Source organism: Gavialis gangeticus, unplaced genomic scaffold (genome assembly GCF_001723915.1).
Source record: "Gavialis gangeticus isolate Ggan-Ray unplaced genomic scaffold, GavGan_comp1, whole genome shotgun sequence".
In the NCBI taxonomy this organism is placed as follows: domain Eukaryota; kingdom Metazoa; phylum Chordata; order Crocodylia; family Gavialidae; genus Gavialis; species Gavialis gangeticus.
Window position 1 is genome coordinate 61,151,044 of NW_017729033.1, and position 26,141 is coordinate 61,177,184.

The window sequence follows — 26,141 nt, forward strand, 5'->3', positions numbered from 1 at the left end:
AGGGGGCGGTGTGGTAGTGCCCACAGACTGGCCTAGGAACTGGTCTGTGAGCTGCTTATGCTGTTTGCAGCCCCTGTTCGCTGGCTCCCTGGTTACCTTGGAAGTCTCCTTTTATACCAAAGAGGATGAAGCTAGCCTGCTCTCAATGGTGACAGATGACAGAACAAGGAGCAATGGTCTCAAATTGCAACAAGGGGAGTTGAGGTTGGATGTTAGGAAACACTCTCACTAGAAGGGTAGCAAAGCACTGAAACAGGCTACCAGGACAAGTGGAATCTCCATCTTTAGAGGCTTTTAAGACCTGGGTAGACAAAGCTTTGGATGGGATGATAATAGTCAGGGTGGTCCTGCTTTGAGCAGGGGGTTGGACTAGTTGACCCTCTGAGGTCCCTTCCAACCCTAATTTTCTATGATTCTGTGATTTTCTATACCCTGCTGGGCCCGGACTGGCTGTGCCCCCTCATTAGGGCTTCTCTCAGGCCCAGGCAGCAATCACTCAGTAGTCAACAATCACTCCCAGCTTCTCAGAGCACACAGCACAACACACAGAGCCCACCAAACAAACACTTAGCAAACCAAAGGCATGCTTGTGTGTGTGTGATTTCCTAGGTGTGATGGAGTGCAGTCTTGATCAAACAGCCACAACAACACAACATCCAGAGGCTGGATGCCTACCTGGCTGGACTCATTTGAGTCCCGTTTCTCTTTTTGGGGTTTTTTGTTGTTCTCCTGCCCTGGCGGGGGGTCGGGCTAGAAGATCTACTAGGTCCCTTCCGACCCTTAATCTATGAATCTATGAAACACTGGTATAATCAAAGAGGCTCTCTCTGCCCTGCCCTATAGATAGGTTATATAAACAGAAGGAAGAAGCTAAGTGAGGAGAGTGGGTTTTAAGCTGAGTGACCTACTGCAGGTAGCTGTCATTCTCTCCAGTGCTAGGTGACAGGAAGGAACTGACTCCACTGACTGGAGCACTGAGGTAAGGTCTTCAGAGCTGTTTGAGAATAGCTTCCTCTCTGAGTCTGTCTCAAATGGAACACATTTGTTTTGGCCTCCCATGGCTTAGTTCCTTGGATCACCAAACTAGAGAAATGAATCCCACAATGTATCCCACATGGGGCTTTAGCAGAACTGGGACTTAGAGATCCAGAAATCAGACTTCTGCCATCTGGTCTGAAAAAGGAATTGAAAGAAGTAAACCAGAACTACAGGGCAACCTACACTTTGCCACCGGGTTTCACAGTTCTTTGCTGATGGCAGAGGATTGGTGAAACTTGGGGATTTGGTGTTTCATTCCAGGCTCTTGAGGGAGCTGTTTCTAGTGGTTGCAGATTCTTCTGCACATTTCCCCTTGCAGCCTTGAATTCTGTTTTGTCCCCCAATCCTTTGCTATCTTCCAGTCCTTTTTCTTCCTGCCCTTGCAGTTCTTCATCCCTGCCCCATTTTTCTTACCTAGTCAGCACCAATCATGTCAGTCTCCTTGTCAAGCAGGTCCTTGTTTTATACTCCAGACTCTTCATCCCAGTCCTAGTTTTCCCATGAAATCTTAATCTCTTTCTTGAACCAATCCCAGTTTCACCCACTCTCCCATATTGTCATTTATTCTGTCCCTCCACCTGGCCTCAAGATGCCCACAACTTCCTCCAGTGTCCCCCATCCCCAACCTTGTTCCTTGGGCTTCTCCTTCAGTCTGTAACTTGATCCCTCCATCTTTCACATCTTCTTCGAGTCTCTATCCACTCCTTCCTCTGTACTATGGCTCTTCATTTAGCTATCTGTCTTTCCTCCCATTTTCCCAAGTTCCAGTCTCAATTTCTCTCCACCATAGGCTCCCCCTGTTCCCTGACCCCCCTTGGCTCTTGGGCCTTTGTGTTTGACTGTGGTAGCTTCACCTTCCAAACAGTGTACCCAGCATAAAAGTGGTCATTGAGAGAAGAAGGAACCTAGAGCTGTAATTGCATGGAAAGTCCTCTCCATCCACACTAGGCATGCTTCAGGACAGAATACATGAGGGACTTAGCTTCTAAATTGAAGAAGTGCATTGAGCATGTATGAACTACACGTTTTCGAATATTTATAACTTGACAAAAGACAGCCCTTGGTGCAAAGTCTGTATTTCTGCCAGATTTCAAGCCCCAGCTCCAAACCTTATGGACACACTACTCTTTTCATAGAACCAGTGACCAGAAAATTTTAATCCAGGTCAAACCCAATTTGTCTCCTAACACGATTTGCAGAAATAGCTGAATGTTTTTGGCTGAAAATCAGCTAAAAGCAGACACTAACATAGAAAACTGTAGATCACATGGTTAAAGTTTTGCAAAGTACTAAGCAACTGCAAACAGTGTCTTCAATGAGATTTGTGGGGAAACCTTTTAATAGGTTGCTAAGAAATAACACCAGGTTGTGGTATTACAGGTTTTACGTTACTTTTAGCACTTTAGTTTCTTGATGCCTCAAATGTTCGCCACCCTCCTCTCCCAAAAGGAAGAAAATTGTATTCAGTTTTATGGTTTTGGTAGTCTTTTTCTCAGGAGGTGGGGCTTGCTTTTAATGTATTTATATAACCAGGTGTTGAATAAAAATCAAAGAAGTGGGTTTTGCACTTGGAATATGGAAAATACATGTTTGTGAGGTCTTTAATTGCTGAGGGAGTCTGTTCCATAGTCTCAAACCAGCACACAGACAACTACCCAATAATGAACGACAGATGTATAAGTAAACAATGCGGTCATATGCATTTTTTTAAAAACATGACTATGTATGTTCTAGGGCCGTGTCCAGCTTGCATTAATGTCTATGCTGTGTGTAGATGAAATGAGGGGCATGTGTGCACGACACTTTAAAGTGGGCTAAATGCTTTTTGCACTGCTTTAATGGTGTCAGTGTTTGCATGCCTCGGTGGGGTATTGTGCATTAATTACAGCCACTGTAGCAAATTTGGTGGCGTAATGTGCCTTAAATGACTTGGGGCACAGCAAACTAAAACTCCTCCAGGGAGTTTTAGTTTGCTGCCCTACCAGCTGCAGAGCGAAGCACAGGGCTCTGTTCAGCTCAGGGGCTCTGCAGGAAGCTCTGCAGGCAGCCTGGCAGCATCCTGGGAAGGTAGGCTATGCCCAAGACAGGGAAAAAAAAAGTGGCAAGCCTGATCTCCTCCCACCTGCTGGAGCCTGCCTGCCTGAGCTTCGCGGGGTCCTGGTGCTTCCCTCCATGGTTGTGATACCCCCCAGGGCCACCTGAGCTGGGGTGCTTGCAGGTGGGGGCTACCTGGGGGAGCCGCCGCTGCCATAGAGGGAAGCACCAGCCCCCCCAACAGGGACCGCTCTACCCACTAGCAGTTTGCCCTCCCCTCCCTGCCACTGGAGAGGCAGGTAAGTCTGGTGTGTGCACAACATGAGGGTTTAAGTGGCCCTAAATTGAAGAGGTATTTTTAAAAACCCACCGCTTCAATTTAGGGCTCCTGTTTTGTCTACATACGCCCTATGACAGAACTCCAATTGACTGCAAATGAGCAAAATTCCTTGCTGAGAGGTGACTGACCATTGGCAAGTTGTCCCTATATTTTAATTCTGTTTTGAGGCAGGAGGGAGAGTTAGAGATGAAATCTGCCACTGTACATCAACATTGCAGGGAATTTAATGTTATAATCTTTTTTTTTCACTTACAGAAACATTTAAAAGGCTTTTTAATTTTTCATTATTTCATTTCAAATATGTGTAAGAATGACACACATTTATCAGACGAAATGTGCATCCTTTCAGCACCTGAAATCCTGTAGGAGCTGATCTATATCTACTCCTGGAACCTAACATGTCTTTTTTAACTGCTTTGTTAAAGTAATTGAATGCATTGTTATTTTAAGCTATTACAAAGCTTTATTATTTGGACCTTTCCAAATCTGTCTATGGTTGTTGCATTGCAAATTAATCCAGCACATCCACAGGAAATCTGTGGTGTCTATTATAGGACTAAAATCAAGATCTCCTGGCTCAAATGACCAATGATGGCCAAGAGTGCGTGCTGATGAGGAGCTACTGAGGTCAGGGCCCTCACCTAATTATTTAAGATGTTTTCTGAGATATATTTACTACCACAGCTCTGATGATATAGGATGATGTTATATATAAAATGGGAGAGATAAAAACCCTTCTCACTCTGTCACATTGGAAATGTGTTATTGCTCAATTTTTCTCATATGATCTAGCTGTCTTAGGAACCAAACTGGGTTAGATACGCAACTCAGAAAATGGAGGATTTACTGAATTAAATAAAATATATGTACTGTTTAGTATAAATGATTATGTGTTCTTTGTGAAACTTATTTGAATTGTCTGTATTTTATGTAGCTCCCATATTTTTGCTGTGCTATGCATGTTTGTCTTGACAGTACAATTGTATCTCAGACATTAAAAGAAGCAAGGCTAGAAATGTTGGCGCTTTTTTCAGGGAAAATTGGGGATTTTGGCATCCAATGGTGTGCAGAAGATAAGATCTCAGGCAAATTCTCTGGCTTGGGAATCACAGAATAAACAGGCCACTTCAGTGCTGTGGGGGGTACTGCTTCTGTCATGATAATAGCAGCAGAAACCCTTGGCGTCAGCAGAGCCTACGCCAGTAAATAGAGTTTGCTGCTGCCAGGGTTACAACAGCTCCCTTGAGTAATGGAAGCTCTTGAAAGCAGAAGCTTTCTTCTAGGGGCAGACCCACATCAGGGGTTTTGCTACCTCTGTTACGTGTAGACAACACAATACAGTCTTTTCACACCCCTAGCTAGCATAGCTCCTCTAGCAGTTTTACAATCTTGTAACAAAGTGTTTGTCAAAAACAGCAATTTGTCTCTTCCACCACTAGAGGTCATAAATAATATAACACAAGGGGATACCTCTTCAGATGTCCTCTCACAGTTATATTTGTTTTATTTAAAACTTGAAAAGAAAGAGAAAAGAGGTGGAGGGGGATAAAGTCCACCATATTGCTTTGTAAACCTGTTCTGTGCCCCAACTTTGCTATGTTGTTTTGTGGCCTCCTTCATTGTGTTAGGTCTGAAATGATCAAATCTAGGGACAGGAACTATATTTTCTTATATCTATTGTGAGATGCCCAACATAATTTTTGATTTGGTATAATACAAGTAAAGACTATAAAATATTAAACGCATTGGCATATTTCTCTAACACATTAACATTAGGAGATTAATATATTTTTTAGGTTTCAAGGTAATATTGGGTGTGGTGGTAGTGAAAGAAGTTGTAGCCTTACAAATTCTTGTAAGTAAATACAGACATCCTTTATATATGTTTAAGGAACAGTTGCCTCCTCAGTTTTAGTTTCCCTGAAGTGCTTCAATTCCTGTTGTAATTGTTGTATAAGTGTGTACAGAACTGGCCTAAGGAGTTTGGAAATATGAGCTAAATGATTCTTTTGGATACTGTTGCCAGCCTGGGCTGTTTCAAGGATTGTAGGCCAAGCTGCTGAAGTATGGCTAAAGCAGAAGGCCCCAAAGCACGTTTTTTGGGTCAGCAAAGCAAAGGAAGTGTGTCCTCTCCTTGTCTTGGGAAAAGCCACTCTCTGGGCCTCAGTTCTTCATTTCTAAGATGAGGATAATATTTCCTCCTAACTGTCATCTACCTTGTCTTTTCATATTCTCTCTGATTCAAGAGTTTACAGTCTTTTACTACATAGTATGGAGCTTCTCATAGTGGTGACTCACTCTTGTTGGGGTACTAGTGTATGATAATAACTAATATAAAACTGTGTGTACACGGCAAGGAGGGAATCTTTAGAGTCTCTCGTCATCAAGACCTGGATCTTCCTACCAGACTGGTGTAGCTGAACTGCTTCTTTCTCCTCCACTGCCAGCCAGTTTGTTCACAAGGCTTTCTTCACAAGGGAAAGGAATAGAAAAAAGGACACTAAAATGAGTACTAAGTACAGTACTCAGTTCTTTACATTTTTGGTTTTTTTCAGAGTTGGGGCTGCAATGGTTTTGCACATTGCTGGGGTCAGAGATGCACTCTGTGGTGAGTTTTCTTTTTCATACAAATAATATCTCGGTTTTGAAAAAATGAGCTTAGTATTTTACTAGGATTTTTTAAAGTCATCTGCTTTTACTCTCTGTAGCACTTCAAGAAGAGGCTCAAAACACTCTGTTGTGTTTGTGGAAAATACCATCAAAATGTACATTGCATTTTTGTCCCTTAGTAATTATACTCTATTGCAGTGCTTCCCAAATTGCTGTCTCTCCCCTCATTAATTCCCAGGTGAAGAAATATTAGAAGCTGACTTTTCATTTGTACTGTAGAATAGTTTTGCAACAGATGTGGCTATCAAAGAGAACAGCACTAGAGACTCTTCCCTACTTTGACCCTGGGTGCAGTGGTTATTTCAAGATCAGTTCAAACTGGTAAAAAAAGAAAAATGTAGGGGTTGCCCACAGTCCCAGTGACTTTGACACTGAAATAAAAAACTGGACAATATATAGAACCAGATCCTCCCCTGCCTTCAAGCAGCCTTGTGTTGCCTTATTTATGAGAGATGATATGATGTGGTTGCCTATCATGGCAAGGGACTGGACTCAATGACCCTTGAGGCCTCATTCCTGTGCTTTAAAACTGGGGGTGGCGTAGGTGCTAAGGCGCATGGTTGACAGCGCAGAGGCTGCAACTCAAGGCCATAACAGAAATGCTTAAGGCATGAGAATCCAACAAATCTGCAAATTCTGCTAAACAAGGATGTGGAAAGGGAAAGGAAGGAATCTGGTTGATCCAGTTGTGGTAGAATGTCCCTTGTGCCTCTCTGGGGACCTTCCTCTGTACAAGCCCCCTGGTCTCAGCCTCCCACTTGCTCCTCTTCTGGGCAGAACCGCTTAGTGAATGTAACTATTGTGTTTGTTTCTTCTTTGAACATAAATAATATGGAGCTATATAATGATCCCTGAGCTGACCGTTAGAGCTGTCTCTCCCCTCAGTAATCTCATTACTATTTATCAGTATGATTCAGTGTTTCATCTGACAAAGTGTCTTGTCCATGTGGCAGGGTTGTTTGTTGTAGCTGTGTTGGTCTAAGGACATAGGCAGGCAAGATGTGGTATCTTTTATTAGACCAACTGAGTATTTGGAACAAGTTTCTTTGCAAAACTACTAAAAAAGAATCTATTTGATCTACCAGTCTCTTCATCCACTGAATTGGATTCATATTTGGGAGTAATTTGCATACATTGGCATAGAGGGGCAGCAGCAGTAGAAAATGATGCTAGTAAATAGGAAATAGAAATGTACTAAAGTCCCGAATAGAGAACAATGGAATGTGAGCATAACTGCTTGGCATAGTATGGCACTCCATTCCACAGTTACTGTCTTTAGCTAAAAGGCTGTTCAAAATTAGTACCTCCATGGCTGTGGGAACCCTTTGCATTTTTTGGTTCCCTACTGCTGGAACAAGCTGCTTGGGGCTGTAAGCAGCTCTACAAAGGAAGAACAGAAAAGGACGGATAAAGGAAGGGTTATCACTAGTAAGAGGGGCAGAGAAAGGAAATGATATTGCCATTTCACAGTCAGTGAGTCATCAAGATCAAGTCTGTCTCTCACACACACATACACATGCATACAATGGCTGTAGCATGCATGTTTTGGGAATTAGGATATGCTTACATGTTTTTATTTTTGAGGATAATTTAATTTGTTTTCACGCAGTATGTTTTCATAATAGAAAATCAGTGGAAATACTATTTAAATGGGGAAGGGGAAATTAAGTAACACGAGATGCAATATCTGAACAAAATTCATTTAAAAGAAAAGGGAAGTAAAGATTCATCATACTGCAGAGGAAAAGGGCTTCCTTCAGATGGCATGGGCCACTACTTCCTCAATCTTATCACTGTAGGAATTTTGGTGAAAGGCTTTCATGCTTTTTCCACTCACTGCATGTTCAAGTACTGAACTAGAATTGTAGCACAGATGACACACCTCTCTAAAGTTTTCCGGTGCCGCTGCCTATACACATACTCTGGTGGGGGAGAGGGGTTGTTTTTATTAGAGTGGCTCCTGGGACAGTTAGGAAGAAATATTATCTAATTAAAACACCACAAGGTCTCATGTATTCAACATCCTGCATTTCAAAATGGCAGTGGAGGTGCTTTAACTAAGTCCAGTTCAACAAGCTTTAAAGTGTCCCTGCTGCCATTTTGAAATGTGGGATGCTGAATACATGATATGCTGCAGCACGCTGGAGCATTCTAATCGGGATGCATCAGAGCATGTGTATAGGCACACTCTGATCCCAAAGGATATTGATCTGTTAGTGGTAGCTAAATAGGGACAATTATTTCAAGGTATCCTTGAAATAATTACCCTTTAAGCCTCATTTTCTATTAGGAAGCACATAATGGAGGGCTCAGAAATATGGGGAACCACCACATGTCTAGGTTACTGTAATGGGACATTTTCCCCTTTTTTACTTGGAGGAAGTAAGATCAGGGTTGCGAAGTAAATGCAGCCTGCAAAGTGACTAGATATAAAGGGTAGCAGATACATGTGGCATTAAGTGGGCTGCAGGATACTGGGCTGCTGAACAAAGGGTGAACAGCACCTGGGCCTTATTAACAGCAAACCAGGTTAGCTGACTGGAAGGGGGAGAAGAAAGGGCCATATAAGCCTCAGCCTGGGGCCCAAGGCTCAGACTGGCTCAGATTCTCACAACAGAAGGTGATCTGCAGGCATGCTATCTGGGCAAATAATTTTGTGGTTTGTTTCTATTGCTGTTTGGTGTTCGTGTTACACCAGAAGACTGGGTTGTGGCTGTAGGGGAGAATTGGAGGTCACACAGCAGGGTGCCTGGGAGCACTCTGGATTTCAAGGTCTAAAAGGGGCTGGGGGAGCAAGGCAGGCTTAGGCTGAGTGGGCTTAGGCCTTGGCCTAGGTGCAGTGAGGTGGGCCAGGGACACAGCATAGGGAGAAAGAGAGAGTGCCGGAGGCCAGAGATGCATGCCATCCTCTTGAGTTGTGAGCTTGTAACTGGGTATATGCAGCCTGTGCAGGTTGTGGCCCAGAGCTCTGGGATAGGGACTAGTCCCAGAGGAAAGCAAGGGCCTGGAGGGCCCCCTAAAAAGCAGCAGGTCTGAGACTAGCAAAAGGAGGAGGGCTTGAGGTGTTAGTGCTCCAAAAGGAGGCACAGGTGTGGCTGAGACAGAGGTGCTGATGCCTGAACAAAGTAACTAGAATCAAAAGGGGATCACAAGGGAAGTGACTTGGAGATGCTCTATATTGTGAGTGGCTAAGGCCCAGACAGAGACCTGCCAGCGTCCAGGACCTAGTGGGCAGCTAGGTGTTAAAACTAGGGAGAGGGGCCCAGATGAGCATGAAATTGGGCCAGGGGAGCCCAAACACAAGTGAAAGAGACTTATTCCAGTTAGGGTGTGAGTTTGGACTGACTAGCAGCCTAATGATGAGCAGGGTGGTGCAAGGCACTGAAAGCCAAACTCTGGATATCTGAAGGCAGCAGCCCAAATCTGTTAACTGTTGACATCAAGAAGTGGCAGGTGAGAGAGGAGGAGGCAGCCAGATGGGGGGAAGCCGGAGTAGGAGAACAGGTATAGGGTGGCCACTAGGGGGTGCTGCAGCCACCCCTGGAGGTGGAGCTAACTACAGTTATCTATGGCTTAATCTGAGTTAATGGTGTCATTGCTGCTGTGGTGGCACTGCTGTGGTGGCCAACTGCCCTGATGTAGATGCAGCTCTTTTAGCGGGAGTTTTTTTCTGGTGCCAGAGACATATCAGCTCCTACAGTTGGCAGATGTTCTGCATCTACACCAGGGTTTTGCTAGCATAGCTATATTAGCTATGGCAAGAGTGTCAAATGTATGGCCTGCAGAGCCATTCTGTCCAGCTAGCTGAGCTACCAGAAGTTTGGGGGTGGGGGTAGTAGTGGGATCTGCCACAAAATTCAGGGCCCCTGGGCCCTGATAGACATGACAGCTGGCAGTATGGTGGTGAGCAAGGGCCATGCAGATACCCTCAGACCTCTTCTAATGCAGCTTGGCCTTGCCACTGGGCCACAGGGCCCCCACTGCTAGCACTGGACCCACTGTAGCTGCTGGTGGTCCTGTGGATCTGGCTCAGGGTACAGGGTGAGTTTGACATCCCTGAGCTATGAAATGATTTTTTCAACCCTTATGTCAGCTAGGCTGGCAGAACTTTACAGTGTGAACAAGACCAAAATCACTAATGTACAACATGTACCACTTTAGTTTACAGAATGGTTGTGTAATTTGGATCACTTAGGGCATGTTTACACATCGTCCTATGGCAACATAGCAATCATGTGTGTCTACACATGATCACCAGCTACATTACTGTACCAGTGCACTCCCTGAGTATAGCACACCATCACGGCAACATAGCGGCAAAATTTACTTGTGTGCCATGCACACAGTGCAGTAACCATCTGTAACTGTGCCAAAGGGAAGTACTAAAGCACAGCAGCATAGCAACATCACTGTGTAGCGATGTGTAGATACACCCTTTGGAACTAAAATACCAATACAGCTAGGCATAGTACTAACTGGTACACCCAGATGCAGTCCTTTTACTATGAGTAATACCATCACAGTCATTGTATCTGTTATGTCTATCTTGGGTAATTATATGGTGACCATTACTAAAGTATATGTCTGTCTTGCAATCTAATGTACTCTGTGCAGTGGGATAGGGCTGTGGTCTCCATTTTACAGATGTAAGACATAGAGACAGCAGCAGCTAGATCCTGTTTGGTCATGTAAATGCCTTGGCAGGACTAAGATGGAACATAGGTGCCTAAATTTCAAAGAAGTGATTCAGACTGTCCCTGCACCACAAAACCCAGTAGGTGCCTAAGTTCAGGTGGTGCCTCCATTTTGGACTGCAAAATTCCCTACACACCTACAACTGGACCTGTGAGCATTCTAAAAAGAGTTCCAGTTTGATTGCCTAGAGATCAGTCTCCTACCTCAGTTCCTTTGCTATCCAGAATGCAGTGTTGTTAAGACCCCAGAAGAACCCAATATATTAGGTATGCTCAGAGCATGCCTAACTCACACCAAGCATTGAGTTCAGCTTAAAAAGCTGAAAAACCAATAGCCTAGCAGTAATAATACTAATGCAGGAGACCTGGGTTCCAGAACCATCTTAGCCTGAGAGGATTCAAATCCACATTGTGCACTTATCAGGAGAGTGCCCTGACCATGCAGGCTATAGAAAACTTTGGGTGAAGTCACTTCTTACCCCTTTTGCAGCTGGGCCACTGGGCAGAAAATAATTCAAGAGGTGTGGAGCCAGAAAGAGAACAAGCAAGAAGGACCCTGGCTGTGTTACCCATCTGTTAGAGCACACCCCCGAAAAGGGAAGGCATCTCCTGTTTCTGATTTTGCTTAACTAGTTTACATTATTTAGTTAAAAACATAAATAAACTAGGGAACAGAACCTAGGTCTTCCCATTCAGAGCTGAGGGCCCCAAACCCCAGGCTACAGACATGGGGTCCTATTTACTTGTTCTCCTTCAGTCCCCGTGGCTTCCATTCTTGTCAGCTCAATGGCCCAGTTTCTGCAGGAGGGAAGAAGGTTGCTCCCATCCAGCCTGTTCTACGGCTAGGTAGATGTTCTACTCCAGAGAAGTAGAAGAGTATACTTGACTCTTCTTCAGGCTAAGAAGGGCTTATAATCCAGGTGTCCCATTTCTTGGGCTAGTGTTGTTATAATTATTCTATTATGCACAAGGTGAACTCCTTCTCTTTGTTCTCTTGAATTACATGCATGTTCTGAGTGTCAAGCCTTTCTGCACCCAAGTAACTATAGGCCCGTAAGCCTCACCTCAGTCCTTGTGGAGATCTTGGAGAAAATCTTCAAGGAGCACATCTGTGGGGGGCCAGCAGGGGAGATCATGCTCAGGGGCAACCAGCATGGGTTCATCAAAGGCAGGTCCTGCCTGACCAACCTGATTGCTTTTTATGATGAGGTAATTAATCCCTTGGATGATGGTGTCGTCATGGACGTAGTCTTTCTCGACTTTAAGAAGGCCTTTGACATTGTCTCTCACCCCATTCTCATTAATAAATTAAGTGACTGTGGCATTGACGCCTACACAATTGGATGGGTAAAAAACTGGCTAACGGGCTGCACCCAAAGAGTAGTGGTGGACAGGTCATACTCAGCCTGGTGAGATGTGAGCAGTGGGGTCCCCCAGGGCTCAGTCCTTGGGCCCTCACTGTTTAACATCTTCATAAGCAACTTAGACGAGGGAGTTGAAAGCACATTGTCCAAGTCTGCTGATGACACTAAGATGTGGGGCGAGGTGGACACACTTGAAGGGAGAGAGTGGCTGCAATTAGATTTAGACAGACTACAAAAGTAGGCAGATGAGAATAGGATGGGGTTCAATGTAGACAAATGCAGGGTGCCGCACCTTGGGAGAAGGAATCCACAGCATACAGATAGGCTGGGGAGTTCCCCTTTTGAAAGCACAGAGGCGGAAAGGGATCTTGGAGTCATTACTGACTCCAAGATGAACATGAGCCGCCAATGCCAGACCGCAGCCAGCAAGGCCAGCCATACCTTGTCATGCATCCAAAGATGCATCTCAAGCTGGTCCAGAGAGGTGATACCCTCCCTCTATGTGACATTGGTCAGGCCGCAATTGGAGTACTGCATCCAGTACTGGGCGCCACACTTTAAAAAGGATGTGGCCAGCCTAGAGAGAGTTCAGAGGAGGGCCACTCATTTGGTGAGAGGGCAGCAGGACAGGCCCTATGAAGAGAGATTGAGGGACCTGAACCTGTTCAGCCTCAGGAAGAGGAGGCTGAGGGGGGACCTGGTGGCTGCCTACAAACTCATCAGGGGAGATCATCAGCAAATAGGAAGAGACCTTTTCTCCCCAGCACCACCTGGGGTGACGAGGAACAATTGTAATAAGCTGATGGAGAATAGGTTTAGGTTAGAGATCAGGAGGCAATATTTTACAGTTAGGGTGGCCACAATCTGGAACCAACTTCCCAGGGAAGTGATCCTCACCCCTACCTTGGGCAAATTCAAACAGAGGTTAGATGATCACCTGTCTGGGGTCTTATGAACCCAGCATTCATTTCTGCCTGTGGCAGGGGGTCAGGCTAGATGATCTGTTCAGGTACCTCCTGATCCTAGCTACTATGAAGCTACTATGAAACTATGACCTGGAGTCTTAGGTGAAGTTCAGTTGTTTCCCATAACTGATCTGGATCATAACGGGCTTAGACAGAAATTAGATACCTTGGTGGCTTTGTGCCACTTAAGGGCATACACAGCAGCCTAAATCCAGCTGCCAAGGAATCTTTTCAGGCCAAATTAGAGATACTTAGTGAATCTAGGTACCCCAAACCTGTTCAACTGCTGAGTGGTATTGATTTGGAATGCTTTTTATGACTTAAGACATTTTGAATTTTGCCCTAGTCCTTTGTTGGCAGGTACAACATTGATCAGGATCTGGCCATAAGTAATTTTCCCAATGTCACATTGTGCATAGTGCAAAACAGTGTGTATAAGATAGGGTGCATCTTTAGTGTAGCTGTTGCTTATACCTTTTGTGTAATGGTCAGGGGCAGCTAACACTAAATATAATATAAAGAAATTGAAAATAAAATTGTTTGCAGTATAAAGATAATGGAAGGTCTGTAGTAGGCTTATAGATATTAATATTAGGAGGCAAATGAATGAATGATTCCCCAGTCATTGTGTTTCTGCTACCTCTGGCAAGTTCTCTTACCCTCTCCTGCAGCTGTTTTTTACTATGCTATGTTTGGCGTGTTCTGGTCAGACCTGAAAAAGATGCATTCAAGAATTCATCTAACTCTTTCCAAACTGCACAGCTGGTCCAATGAAAGCTATCACCCTAAGAAATCCTTGCCTCTTGCATGATTCCCCCAGGTAATTTGAAAGTAGCTAATTTTACTTTCTGTGTATGGTGGGTAAACAAACTGAGATGGAAACAGAATCATTTTCTCTCAGTAAAGTAAGAGGTAAAAGGAGCTGAGAATGGAAAGATCTCAGACAGTGGTTACGGGAAGAAAATTCTCAGTCTGATCTCGCAGCTTTTATGATGTCAGTAGCTGTATGCAAGAAACTATATGGCTCTTCTCTCTGTTGTAGTAATAAGCAGGAAACTCCTTCAGGATTGCAAGATCAAGCCCAATGCTTTTATTAAGGAAACTGTTAAAAGAAAAATGAGAACTTGTGTGTAAGTCAGGTGACATCTTACATCAGTGACCAAAACATTTGGGTAATCTTATATTATGTAACTCAACATAAACCATGAGTGACTCTCATTAAAGTCTTTATTTTGATCTTCTTTTTTTTGTTTTTGGTCAATTCATTTTCAATGCAAAATACAGTCCTTTTTAGACCCATCAATATTTTCCACAACAAACCTGATTTCTGGCAACCCCATATATTATGACTCATAGTGAATTTCAAAAAAAGGAGAAGCAATGTATTTTTGAATCATGTTTGTGTTAACAGCATTTTCTCACAGCCACATGTTCCTCTCCACTGCACAACATGAAGAGGGGAAAAACAATAGCAACAGACCCCAAGAAAGAAGGCAGAATTAAGGGGGAGAGACAAGAATTATGCTGCATCGTTTTCCTATTACTCTGAAGCTTACAGATATCCCTCTCTGTGGCTGGGGTTCTATTTGGGAAGTGATAGGACAGAAATAAAGCAACTCATGGAGTAAATGTATGCAGCTTGCAGACCCTAAGAGACTATTCAATGTTCCATCCAAAAATGAGATAGGAAGAAGAAAAATAACCTTCTAGGCTGAGAATGTTTCAGGAAGCACAGCAAACTAATGGGAGGTAGGGGATAGGAATCAAAATATATTAAGTAGTTCTTTAATTCCTAGCATTGTTTTTTTCAGACAGCTCAGTTGATTTGAAAGTTGTTTATGAAATATTTTGCAGATGGATGTGCTATTTCTTCTAATATGCAAACTGTATACCAGATGGTCTTTACATCTGGATTAGCCTATAGTACAAAGCAAGAAAAATAGTTGAATTTCTAAGCAACTGTTCTAAAAATGATGGAAAGCACCTCAGAACTTTAAATCAGTGGAAGCTGAGTACAGTAGTTATTATCTCTATTTCTGACATGCCACTGAGTACTGGGGGAAATGTAAGATTTTTTTAGTGTGTTGTAATTGAAAGAGTCTGCCTTCCACCTTATTGTAAAGTACTAATAATCCTTACAGAAGCTTGCAGCCTGGAATGGCATACACTGCTTTTGGGAAGAATCAGCGTGGCTTAGTAGCAATAAAAAATAGCAGTTTTTGTTTCTAACTTAAATCACACAAAAGCTCTAAGCTAATGCAACAACGTGTTGGAGTGGTTTCATAAGAGCTACTAATCAACCATCTGTCAACACAGTGAAAGCAAGGTTGGGCTGATGTCCCTTCTGGAGTCATTTCCCTTCTAGATCCTGTTAAATCATCCCTTCCAGAGGGAGGGATATGTATAATATGCCCTAAAGTGACCTGGAAAGGATAACCTCTGAGCCCATCACAGAGTTCTTGTCCTCCCCACCTTTTTCCCACTGTACAACAATGTGCTATACTAAACTGCTGTCTGTTGACTAAGGGTGCCTACTGACATTTAGGCAGCCTGTCGGGGAGGCGCTCTATCTCATGGCGAAGTACCATGAGTTAGAGTGCCATTGAATCCAATAGGCATTCAGTTGGAGGGCTCAAGCTTGCCCACACTGGCCCTCGCCTGCAGGCAAGGACACTCCAGTAGCCTCTCAGGAGGCTGTCGAACCGCCCCTCTCCTCAGCCCCATGTCCCCTAGCCCAGTTTCAGCTACAGCAAAGCTGAGCCGGCAGCTGTGTGCTGCCTCTGTTAAGAGGCTTGGGTGGGGGCTGGGGAAAAGAAGCCCCACCAGTCTTGCAGGCCCTCCCCAGACATCCCGGCTAGGGTATTGGAGGGAGTAAGGCCTGCAAGGCAAGGGGCTCCCTTTCCCCACCCCCTGCCCAAGCCTCTTGACAGCAGCAGTACACAGCTGCTGGCTTGGAGCTACCAGCTCAGCTTTGCTGTGTCTAGAGTTGGCAGGGGGATGTTGGAAGAGAGCCCACTTGCCACATGAGCCCAGCCCAGCTCCCCGCAATACCCCAGTGGGCGGGGCGGTGCCATGAGGTGAGGGGGCTCTGTTCAACCTTGCCTCCTTTCCCCAGGTCAGCTGTGGCAAAGCCAAGCCAGTAGCTGCGTGCTGCTGCTGTCAAGAGGCTTGGGCAGGGGCATGGGGGAAGGGAGTTCCGACCACCTCGTAGGTGCCCCCCAGGTACCCTGGCTGGGGTATTGGGGAGAGCCAGGTTTGGCCCACAAGGCAAGGGGCTTTGTTCCCCCAGTGCCCCACCTGAGCCTTTTGACAGCGGGAATACATAGCTGCCAGCTCGGCTTTGCAGCAGCCAGAGTTGTGGTGTGGGGGGCGCGGAGCAGAGGAGGAGGGAATGGAGCCCCCTTGCCTCATGGGCCTGGGCTGGCTTCCCCCAAGACCCCAGCAGGGGTACCTTCCCCCACCCCTCTTTCTCCCTCCCTCCCCGCTCTGCATAGGGATGAGGTTGTGTCTTCTCTGCAAGAGCCCCACAAAGGCACATGGGATGTGGGCAGAATCATCCTCACTTAATCCTCACAAGGAACCTGAACAGAAGTTCCCTAAGGCACTCTGCTCTACAGCGCCTTCAGCTAATAGCTGAGTTAATGAGGGTTAGTTTTTCGCACAATGAGGTAATTTAAAAGCACTTTGCAGCTGTGAATAACATGGCTGTAGAGAGCTTTCAAAGGCCTCATCGTGTGAAAAATGTAACTTGTGTAAGTGCCCTTAGTGCAGTTTTTAAGAACAGAGCCTTTGCCACTTAGTATTGCCTCCTTCTTCCTGGTTACCAGAGTGGATTGTGCTTCACATACAGTCCTGTTTTGTGGAGCTTATCTGGGCAGCTTTAGTCTTCTCTATATGGGAGAGATTTTTTTTTCCGGTATATGTTTAGACTTTTTGGCACAAGCTGCCTTGCATCTTTCTTTGTTGCATCTTATTTCACTATAATCAGTCCTTTTTTGGAATCCCTATCTATTTTTGAAGGAATTATACAGACACAAGGTTCCCGTGGACATATCTTCATTCTGAACTAACTCTTTCACTTCAGAGAGTCATTCCACATCTATCACACAGTGCATTGCTTCACATCTGATTTGTCCAGTGTGGTATCTGTTTGCTTTCCATCGTTCCAGGGGCATCTTGGCTAGTGCTAGTCAGGAACTAATTTGTCAACATTTAAATGTTATATGAAAAACATCTTGGTTTCAACAAGGTTTTGTCAGAACAGACAGAGTTCTGAAAGGAATTGGTCTGATTTGCTAGCAGATTGATGAGGAACTTGGGAATTCATGGTCTTCAAATCAGGTTCAGGGAGCAATTTGGATTGCCACGGATCTGGGACCAACACTTTTGGAGTCAACCTCCCTGCCACAGAGCCAGGAGTCAAAAAAAAGGTTAAGATCCCTAGCTCTCACTAGGGCTAAACTTTTAGTTGTGCTGTAGGGAGTCTGGAAGCAAAAAGGCTCCCAGCTTAAACTGGAGTTCATACTGAGGATGATGGGACTTCCATGCCTGGGCCCTGGCACTCCTCTAGAATGAACTTCATGGAGATTTCCAGGAAGTGGTCTTCTACATCTAATGTTCTGCAGCAACTGCCAGTCATTCCTGATTTTACTGCTGCACTCTCCTGTCCCAGAAGTAGGCCTAGAAGTGGCATTTGTGAGCCAGTGACAATGCGATTCACAAAGACATTAGTTTATGCTATTTAAAACAAATCAGCATGAATTTGAATGGTTTCAGTACTCTTTTAGGTTAAATATATACCTGTATAATTATAGCAGGAAAAAATTGCTCTGCTGAAAAACTTTTCTGTCGATACAAAGCCTAAGGATGGAGTCACATGACCAAGTTACCACACATCAGATGCTGCTTACTATCCTAGGTGCACACACTCTTACACTATGGTAAATTAAAGCTAACCAGCAATAAACTTATACCTCTTTCATTGAGGTGCTACTGAGGCTTATCTTACATTTACTATGGAATAAGTGGGTGCACCTGGGCAGTAACTGTGGAACTGATGCATAATAAAACCCTACTCTCTTTGATCTCAAAGTAATTAGATCATGTACCTATAATCTAAAACCTGTCTTGGTGGGCAAAAAGGGCATGTTTTCCACTCATGTTAGCTCATATTAACATAATATACCACATTTTCTTGCATGTAGCACATGTTTGTTTCCCAAAAAGCAGCTTCTGGAGATTTCAGAGTGCATTATATGGGAGAAACTGTAGTAAGAGCAGTTTATGCCAGTTATTGGCAAAAGTGCAAGTAGGATCTGTGTGACTCACAGGGTGGGTACAGACATTTGACAGGGTTAGACCACATTAATAATGGCCACCTGATCTAACTTAGTTCACCCACATGCAGACTTTACACTGAGATCCCTAGTTAGGTCAATCTCAATGTGAGCTGTGCAGAAGTTCCAGGAATGTTAGATCAGTCAAAAAATGGCCGACCCAATCTAATTTAACTGTACCTCGGAGGTGCGCTAAGTTAGATTGGGCACAGTTAGACTGATCTAACTGAACTTCTGTACATATTCTGAGCACAGCCCCCTTTTCCTACCCAAACCCGCACCCCTGCCACTGGGCTATTTTTAGCCCTCAGCCCCTCCCTCTATCCCCAGCCAAACAGTCTCTCCTCTCCAGTGACCAGCCAGCTGCACTGAGCCCATCAAACTCCCAATCCCACAAGCTGCTCCCAGTGCATTTTACTGGCATTTGCTAGTGCTGGGAGCCAATTGAAGTAAGTTAGGATGGGGGAGGGGCAGGATCAGGGGGTTGGCTCACTGGGGGGGGTTGTTTGTCTCGGGGTGGGAGGATCAGACAAGGAAGTCCCATCAGCCTCAGTATGAACTCCAGTTTAAGCTGGGATCCTTTTTTGCCAAAATAGGGGATTTTCCTTTCACATAAGGAGATAAACAGCTGTAATTGTTTAGTTAGGAAATTGCCCGGTCTGAAAGGATTAAATCACAGCTCTTGTATATACCAAGCCTAAGATACAAGCTAACGTTGGAAATGATTCTGACTGACCAACTTGTATTTATGGTACAATATAGTCAGTTAACTGGTTTCAAATCTGAGACCTTGTCTCAGGTTTCAAATCTGAGACCTGGGAAAGTTTTATCAGTTATCTAATATACAGTATGGACAGTTGAACAAGTTAGCATGAGGTACACTAAGGTGTGGACTTAGTGGTATTGTCTGTACCACATCAATGCAGGTCCTTGGGGAGAATGGGACTGAGGATGTTCTTCCCATCCTAGTCTGCACTCCAGAACTGGAAGATCACTTATGAGGCTTCTCCAGATTCATCCCTAAAGCCCATTCTCAGACCAGCCAGAGACTGAAGACACAAGAACACCGTCTGGGGATGATTCTTGAGCCACCTTGTTAGTGAAGTTCCACCTCTGGACTCCCTCCTAGGTGGGAGGGGTGTACTCAATCCCATCCTTCCCAGAAACTACAGCTACACCATATCAGTTGCTCTCTGGAAACTGCCTGTGTGTATACTCTTCCCCTGTGATAAATACAAAATAACATACCTGCTTTTCACTGAAAAGTCAGCTTCCTCTCATTTTCTATGGAGTAAGAATGTACACATAAGCATTTATTGCAAAGTAGCTGACACACTGGGCACACCTATATGAGATGCTACTGTGCAGCAGCTTGTTGCGACCATATGGTAGCATTAGCGGGCACTAATCATGCGGTGACAATATTGTGCAGTAGTAGTGATCTACTGTGCAGTAGCTTGTTGTGACTGCACAGTAGCCTCTGAAAAAAACCATGTGGTGATGGTACTGCATAGTAACACCAGTTATTGTGCATTCATTTAGCGTGTGCATGAGCTCATCCAAATACTAAATGACTGCACAGTAACAACTGCACAGTCCGCCACTCATGTAGATGCGGCCACTGGAAATTTAAACCCTACTTTACTTAATGCTAAGTTGCTTGTGTGCCCATTCTCATGTTTATACAAGTGCAATCCCTCCTTTGTGGACATATTCTGCTTCTGGTAAAGACTGATTCATCTTAAACCCTATCCCAGTGGTTCTTAATCTTTTTAGATGCAAGGCACTCCTCACTGAACTTGAAGCACCATTTGGAAAATGCCATCTCTTAACTTCCACTTGTTTTTTTTGACTACAGAGAAATAATAGAATGATTCTTCTGTTGCAAAGAACTCAGAAAGATCACAACAAGTCCGAATGGTTTTGACAGTATGGATTCCTATTTGAAATTTTTGGCTTTATCTTGTGAGTTGTGTGTAAGTGTGCACACGTAATAGTGCTAATATTGTGCATCACCCTTAAAAGGATCTTGGTGCACCAGAAGATGCCGTGGCACCCTGGTTGAGAATGACTTGTTTACACATTGAAGTTATACTGGTATAGTGATACGGTTTAAATTTCCAGGAGGATATACCAGAAAAAAATTCAAAGGTAAGCAAGGCCTGAGTCTTAACAGGGCCTTTCAGTTATCCTGCACAAACTGATTTGAACTAACATGATTGAAAAGCTTACTCTTTTAATTGTCAAGACAGGATATTTGCTATGCCATCAATGACCTAAATCACTCTCTCTTTCTTCATTTTTTGAGTTAGGACCAAGGCCTTGACAGAGTTTCATCGGTTTAATGAAAGGTGTGACTTTAAAATTAATTTAATTTAGCTGAAATTAATGCTGAATCCAGTGTGGAAATATTTAATTCCATTCATCTTAATTAATTTCTTCATCTAATTAAGCTACACTCTGATGAACTAGGCTTATATCAGTTAAGGAACATCCGCACTAGGCTTTGTAGTAGGTCCACTAAATTAATTTAATCGTTTTAGGGCAGGTGTCTATGCACCAGAGCCCCCCTTCAAGCTGGTGGAAGTTTGAATTATAGATAAGACTGTGGGCAGCTGGGCTGCTTTCCTTATAAGTGAGTGGGCTGTGCTATTCCCATGCAAGAACAACAGAGAGGAGGTGACAAAGGGAGCAGCAAGCTGCAGAGACACCGTAGTGCAGTATGGACTTGCCTTGTTCCCCTCCCCCCATCTGGCTCTGTGGGTAGGTTTTACATACATTCATATATAGTCATCAGAGAGAAGAAGACACACTCACAGGCAAACCCACAACAAAACCCACGCAGGCAGAGCTGAGAACCCTCTCCAGGAAGCTGACTTATACTAAACCACTCGCCTATTTCTTGTTACATTACATCTTGCTTTGCTGTCCCTGCCAGCAGATTAACTAAACCCAGTCTCCTGGGCTTTTTTTTATCTTTCTTAAGTAAAATACTGAGAACCTGGTAAGGAAAATTCAACTGAAGAAAAAACTTAGAGCTCACATTTTCTTCTTTATCTCCCACCTGCACTTAGAATGTTCTGCCTTCTATAACATTTATTTTCGAGAGCCTCGTTCAACTTCCTGTGTCTGGTGAGTCTTTAAGATTTTTTTTCCTAAATGCCATTATGTAAGTATATAATTTAAATTGAGGTTAGTGTTTGTCGCTGTCACAAATGTCTCCTCTAATAAAAATTGATATAAAATGCTATAGGTTTCACAACAAATACTTGATATTATATATTTGTCTTTGTGACATTGTATTTTAAATATAATCTAGTCCTTGGCATGCTTCTTACTATGCATGTTTTGTTTGCTTTAAAGACTCTTTACTTTAGCTTAAAATGACCTGTTCTCAAAGAAGGAATCTGTATTATTAAATGCACCACTAACACAATTTTTTGGTGTTAGAAAAAGAAAGGAAATCAATTAATCTAAAGACCATGGGTCTGTGTCTGACCTGATTTACGGTGGTGTAAACCATGAATAACTCCAGTGAAGTCAGTAGAGTTCTACATATGTACATATGCCATGTAACCCAGCATAATTAAAGGGGAAATATTGTCCCTTCTGTCCTTGAGAGAGAAAATCATATTATTTTATTTTTAAAAGTTATATCATAAATTTAGATTGTTTTAGTGATATTTGGCAGAAAGGTAGAATGCTTGATGTTTTTATAAAGTAAAATTAGTATTTAAAAGTTTTTATTAGCTGTTTTCATCTCCATTCCTACTTCTATCTGGACCCTGGTGCAACTAGGGGTCTTTCATGCCTGCACTCTTCCCAACTAAAAGGCCTTGAACACAACTGTCCTCTTCCATTTCACACGTACTCTTTCACCTCCTCTCTGTTGTAAAACAGGCACATTATTTTCATGACGTGATCTGTTCACATATGTAGGTGGGTATATATCCACTCAGATACACATTCCAAGGTTATGTTTTGTGAGGCTAGTCCTTCAAATGTCAGAACTGTTATTAAAATGGCCATATTACTTTGCCAATGAAGAATTAGTTGATATAAGAAATGAATGAAGAGAGAGGTTTAAAGAGGCTGGATCATGGAAAATCATGTAATGTGTCAGCCATGTTCTGGGATCCTCTCAGATCCCCTAAAAACAAATATGATTGTGAGTCTAAGACTTTCTCTCCTCCTCTTTCAGCTCTGTTTCCATTAGTGCATGGGGCAGGCTCAAGGTTGTGATATCTGGAAGAGGCCATCTTTAACATAGATTTGTCTTGAGGATGACATTTTTAGAGGTACGAAAAAGAGATAAGGCAGTCCTTAATGGCTTTAGTTTTTCTCTCTTTCTGGTGATGCCTGTGTGCTGCTGCTGCAGATCAGACAGAACGTTGCATCACATGGCATTGTATTTTACACTTATAAATAAAACCATTTATAGTAATTTATTTTTATTTTTAAAAAGCAGTTACAAACAACCATAAATATTTTGTTTTAATGGCATTTATCAAAGATAGATTTAAATATATATTGTGTAAATGCATCCGGTTTTTAAAGGGGGAGAGATATGACCCTGACGTGAACATCCTATTTGGGTATGGGGCACAGCTGAAGTTTTACGAGAGACTTGTGTGTGTTGATTTTGGGTACGGAGAAGTACCTTTGGAAATTTACTAAGAAGTTTTACTGTCACTAGAGTAGATGCTCCATGATGGGAAAGTTAGTCATCTACGTGTTTATAAATAACCTGTACTTGTTGTCTAAGCCCCTGAGCAAATTAACATTTAAAATATAGTCAATGGGCCTGTGTCACTATTAAAATAAGGCCAAGAGCAGTGCCAGAGCAAAACAATATAAAATGGCCTTATTGTAAATGAGAATCTGGCCTCAAATGTTTAAGTTATTACTGAACAAATTTTGGTGCTCACATATTCACTTGACTTTTATGGTGACAACAATGTTACAACACTACTACAAAAATTAGCAGCATCAGAAGAAGCTTTTCACATTTAATTCTGCTACAGTAAGAGCATAAACTCAACCTCTATCCTTAGCCCCCGTCGCAGCCTCCAGCTGTGCAAATTTCTGAGCTATTAACAAAAAGTATTAGCTGATTTTGCAGTGGACAGCAGAGAGGCAAACTTTCACATATGTTGAACCACACTGGGCATGTCTACATGTGCAATGAATATGGATGAATAAACTCCAGTGCAGTTTCTGCAGGAATTTTTGGCTCCTGGGCTTATTCAGCCTGAGGTTACGCTGACCTGGGTCAACCTGCTGAGAAGATCTGACTGGGGCATAAGGGTGCTTCATTGTGGAACTAGCCAGCAGGCAGACCCCACACTGAAGCACCCGTGTGCCCCAGTCAGGCCCATCAGCATCTACATGTCTGTTGCAGTTGAGTAAATGACTCCACTGTAGGATAATACTTGTGTTGGGAAGTACTGTCTTATGGCAGAGTTAATTATTTTACTCCATCCTAATAGCACCACAGGTGTAGACAGTGACCTTTACTGTGGAGCTAATTAGTCAGCTCCACAGCAAGCGTTTCATGTAGATACGCGCACCATATAGGCGTTTAAGGCTCTAAATGAACCCCCAATGCACCACACTCAGAAGCTAACTGGAAACCAATAGAATTAGTAATGTAGCAAACTTCCTATAGCTGATCTTATAGTGGAAGCTTTCAAGCAGCCTTTCTGTGTAGTGTGTCATTTGGGACCAGTCTGGAGGTCATTAACACCAAGCCCTTAGATAGCTTATCTGTCATCTCAGTCTCCTTGTAATCATCTAGCTGGTTGTAATTTTTCAGAAGGGTAGCGGATAGTTTTTCATTTAAAAATGGGATATTATTCCTTAAAATTAAATGATTACTTTATTCCTAAAATGTTGGTACTGCCATTTTTATTAACTATATTAGAGTATTATTAAAGAGATTATGTAAAAGACAGTTCCAATTTTTATTTTCAGTTAAATTAAATGTTGTGATAACCATTTCAATATTTTAATAAAAAAATTGCAAAAGAAATGACTAGATCACAAACAATTTCTAGACCATGAAAAATGCTCCTTAGAATGAATCTTTTTAGACTGAAAATAACTTTGACATTTCAAAGTATTTCACAAAAATAGGTTCTCATTATTTGACTAGCTCTGTATGGATCTAATGGTCAGTTTCAAACTTTTTCGTGATGAGACCTCATAACGTGCCCCTAATTTACAACATTAAGATAACAATAAAGTAATAAAGAAAGGGTGGCCTCATCGCAGCAGAGCTGAAAATGAGTGTTTTAAAATATTGGACCAGCACCTTAGAGATCTGGCTGCACATAACAAAGCAATAATAGCAACAAAGTTTGAAGGCCATAATTTGCCCTCAGCGCTTTTACATAAAGCCAAGCACAATTTCCTACCTATTTAGCATAATTTAGTTGTGCTTAATTTCTAATGCTAATTGACAAACTGAAAACCTCCCTTATACCCCTCCTCCCCCCACACAGTCTGATCTGTGCTGAAAAGTTAGAAATTTGGAGCCAAAAAGCAGGTTATGCATCTGCTGAGTCTTAGCAATGGGAGCTCTTTGTACAAAATATTTGCATAATGAGGCTTAACTGTCCAAAGTATGGAAGAGTTGATAGACACGGTAGCTTGAATTGTGCTCTTGGTTATATCAGTGCACTTCAAGTGACTGAAGAACATTTGACCAGGCACATCTGTTTATTGATCCTAAAGAAAAAGTGGCCTGAAATACTTGTTTGTTCCTAATTCTGGGTTTATCACAGATTAAGCTACCTTGCCTGCCTTTCCTAATTGTGTTTGGATATTGGAAGACAATTTATGTAGAGTGTATTCAGATATACCTGCACAGCCCCCAGAGAAGTTACTGGAATTGAAAACTCATACCTTATCAGGGTGGAATTGAACTTAAAGGTTTTTTTTTTCATTCAGGTGGGCAAGTAAAATGTTCAGTTCGAACTTCAAAATTTAAAAAACCAAAAATGTATTCTGTTGCTGGTTTGGGGGTTTCCCCAAAGGGATGCAATTGATGACATACAAGATGGGAAAGGCCCAACGTACATGGGAAGGGAAAGAACACCTTCCCTTCCAGCAGAGGCGAGAATGAACAATTTATTTATTATTTTGTTCATATGGGATACAACTGAACGACAGAACAAACTATAAACAACCTATAAACAACAGCACTGAGGGATAAGGCTAGCATGACAGTTTTAGATTTGATATTCATTGCAAGGCATCATCTGTAGTCTGGTGCAAGTCTTAACTACAACCATTGAAATGATAAATAGGACATTCCTCCATGATGTGTGCTATAGTTTGGATTTCTCCACCCTCACATTTGGGATCTTTAATAAAATTCCATTTATGTAGTAGGTAGTTACATCCACCTTATCCAGTAGGAATCCTGTTCAACGTTGTCCAGCTCCACCTTGGTAAAACAAAGCCATTAGGTTTAGTTGTAGGGTCCATGATAAGAAATGTATTAATGATGTCAATTGTGTTCCATTGCTGCTGGATCTATTTTTCCTCGATGTCAACATTTTTGTCATTTAGCTCTTTTGCCTCACTCCAAAATGGCATTCTTGATTTACCCCTTGGCCTAGGGGGGTAGTTCCTTAAAAACTGGTAGTGAATTGAACGTAAGCCGTTTTTTGTAGTTTTAGAGTGATCTGTTTATG

The 26,141-nt window shown here is 42.9% G+C and overlaps 1 protein-coding gene across 3 annotated transcripts in view; it reads left to right on the forward strand.

Moving 5' to 3' along the window:
* The first annotated feature begins 20,415 nt into the window (after window positions 1-20,415).
* Window positions 20,416-26,141, forward strand: part of RHOH (ras homolog family member H) — a 28,971-nt gene continuing 23,245 nt past the window's right edge. For 2 of the 3 annotated variants that reach the window (XM_019526542.1, XM_019526543.1), the window contains exons 1-2: window positions 20,416-21,573; window positions 22,643-22,739. The gene's annotated coding sequence lies outside the window, so the exon portion shown is untranslated. The remainder of the gene's footprint in view (window positions 21,574-22,642; window positions 22,740-26,141) is intronic. The other variant, XM_019526544.1, reaches the window with a different exon arrangement.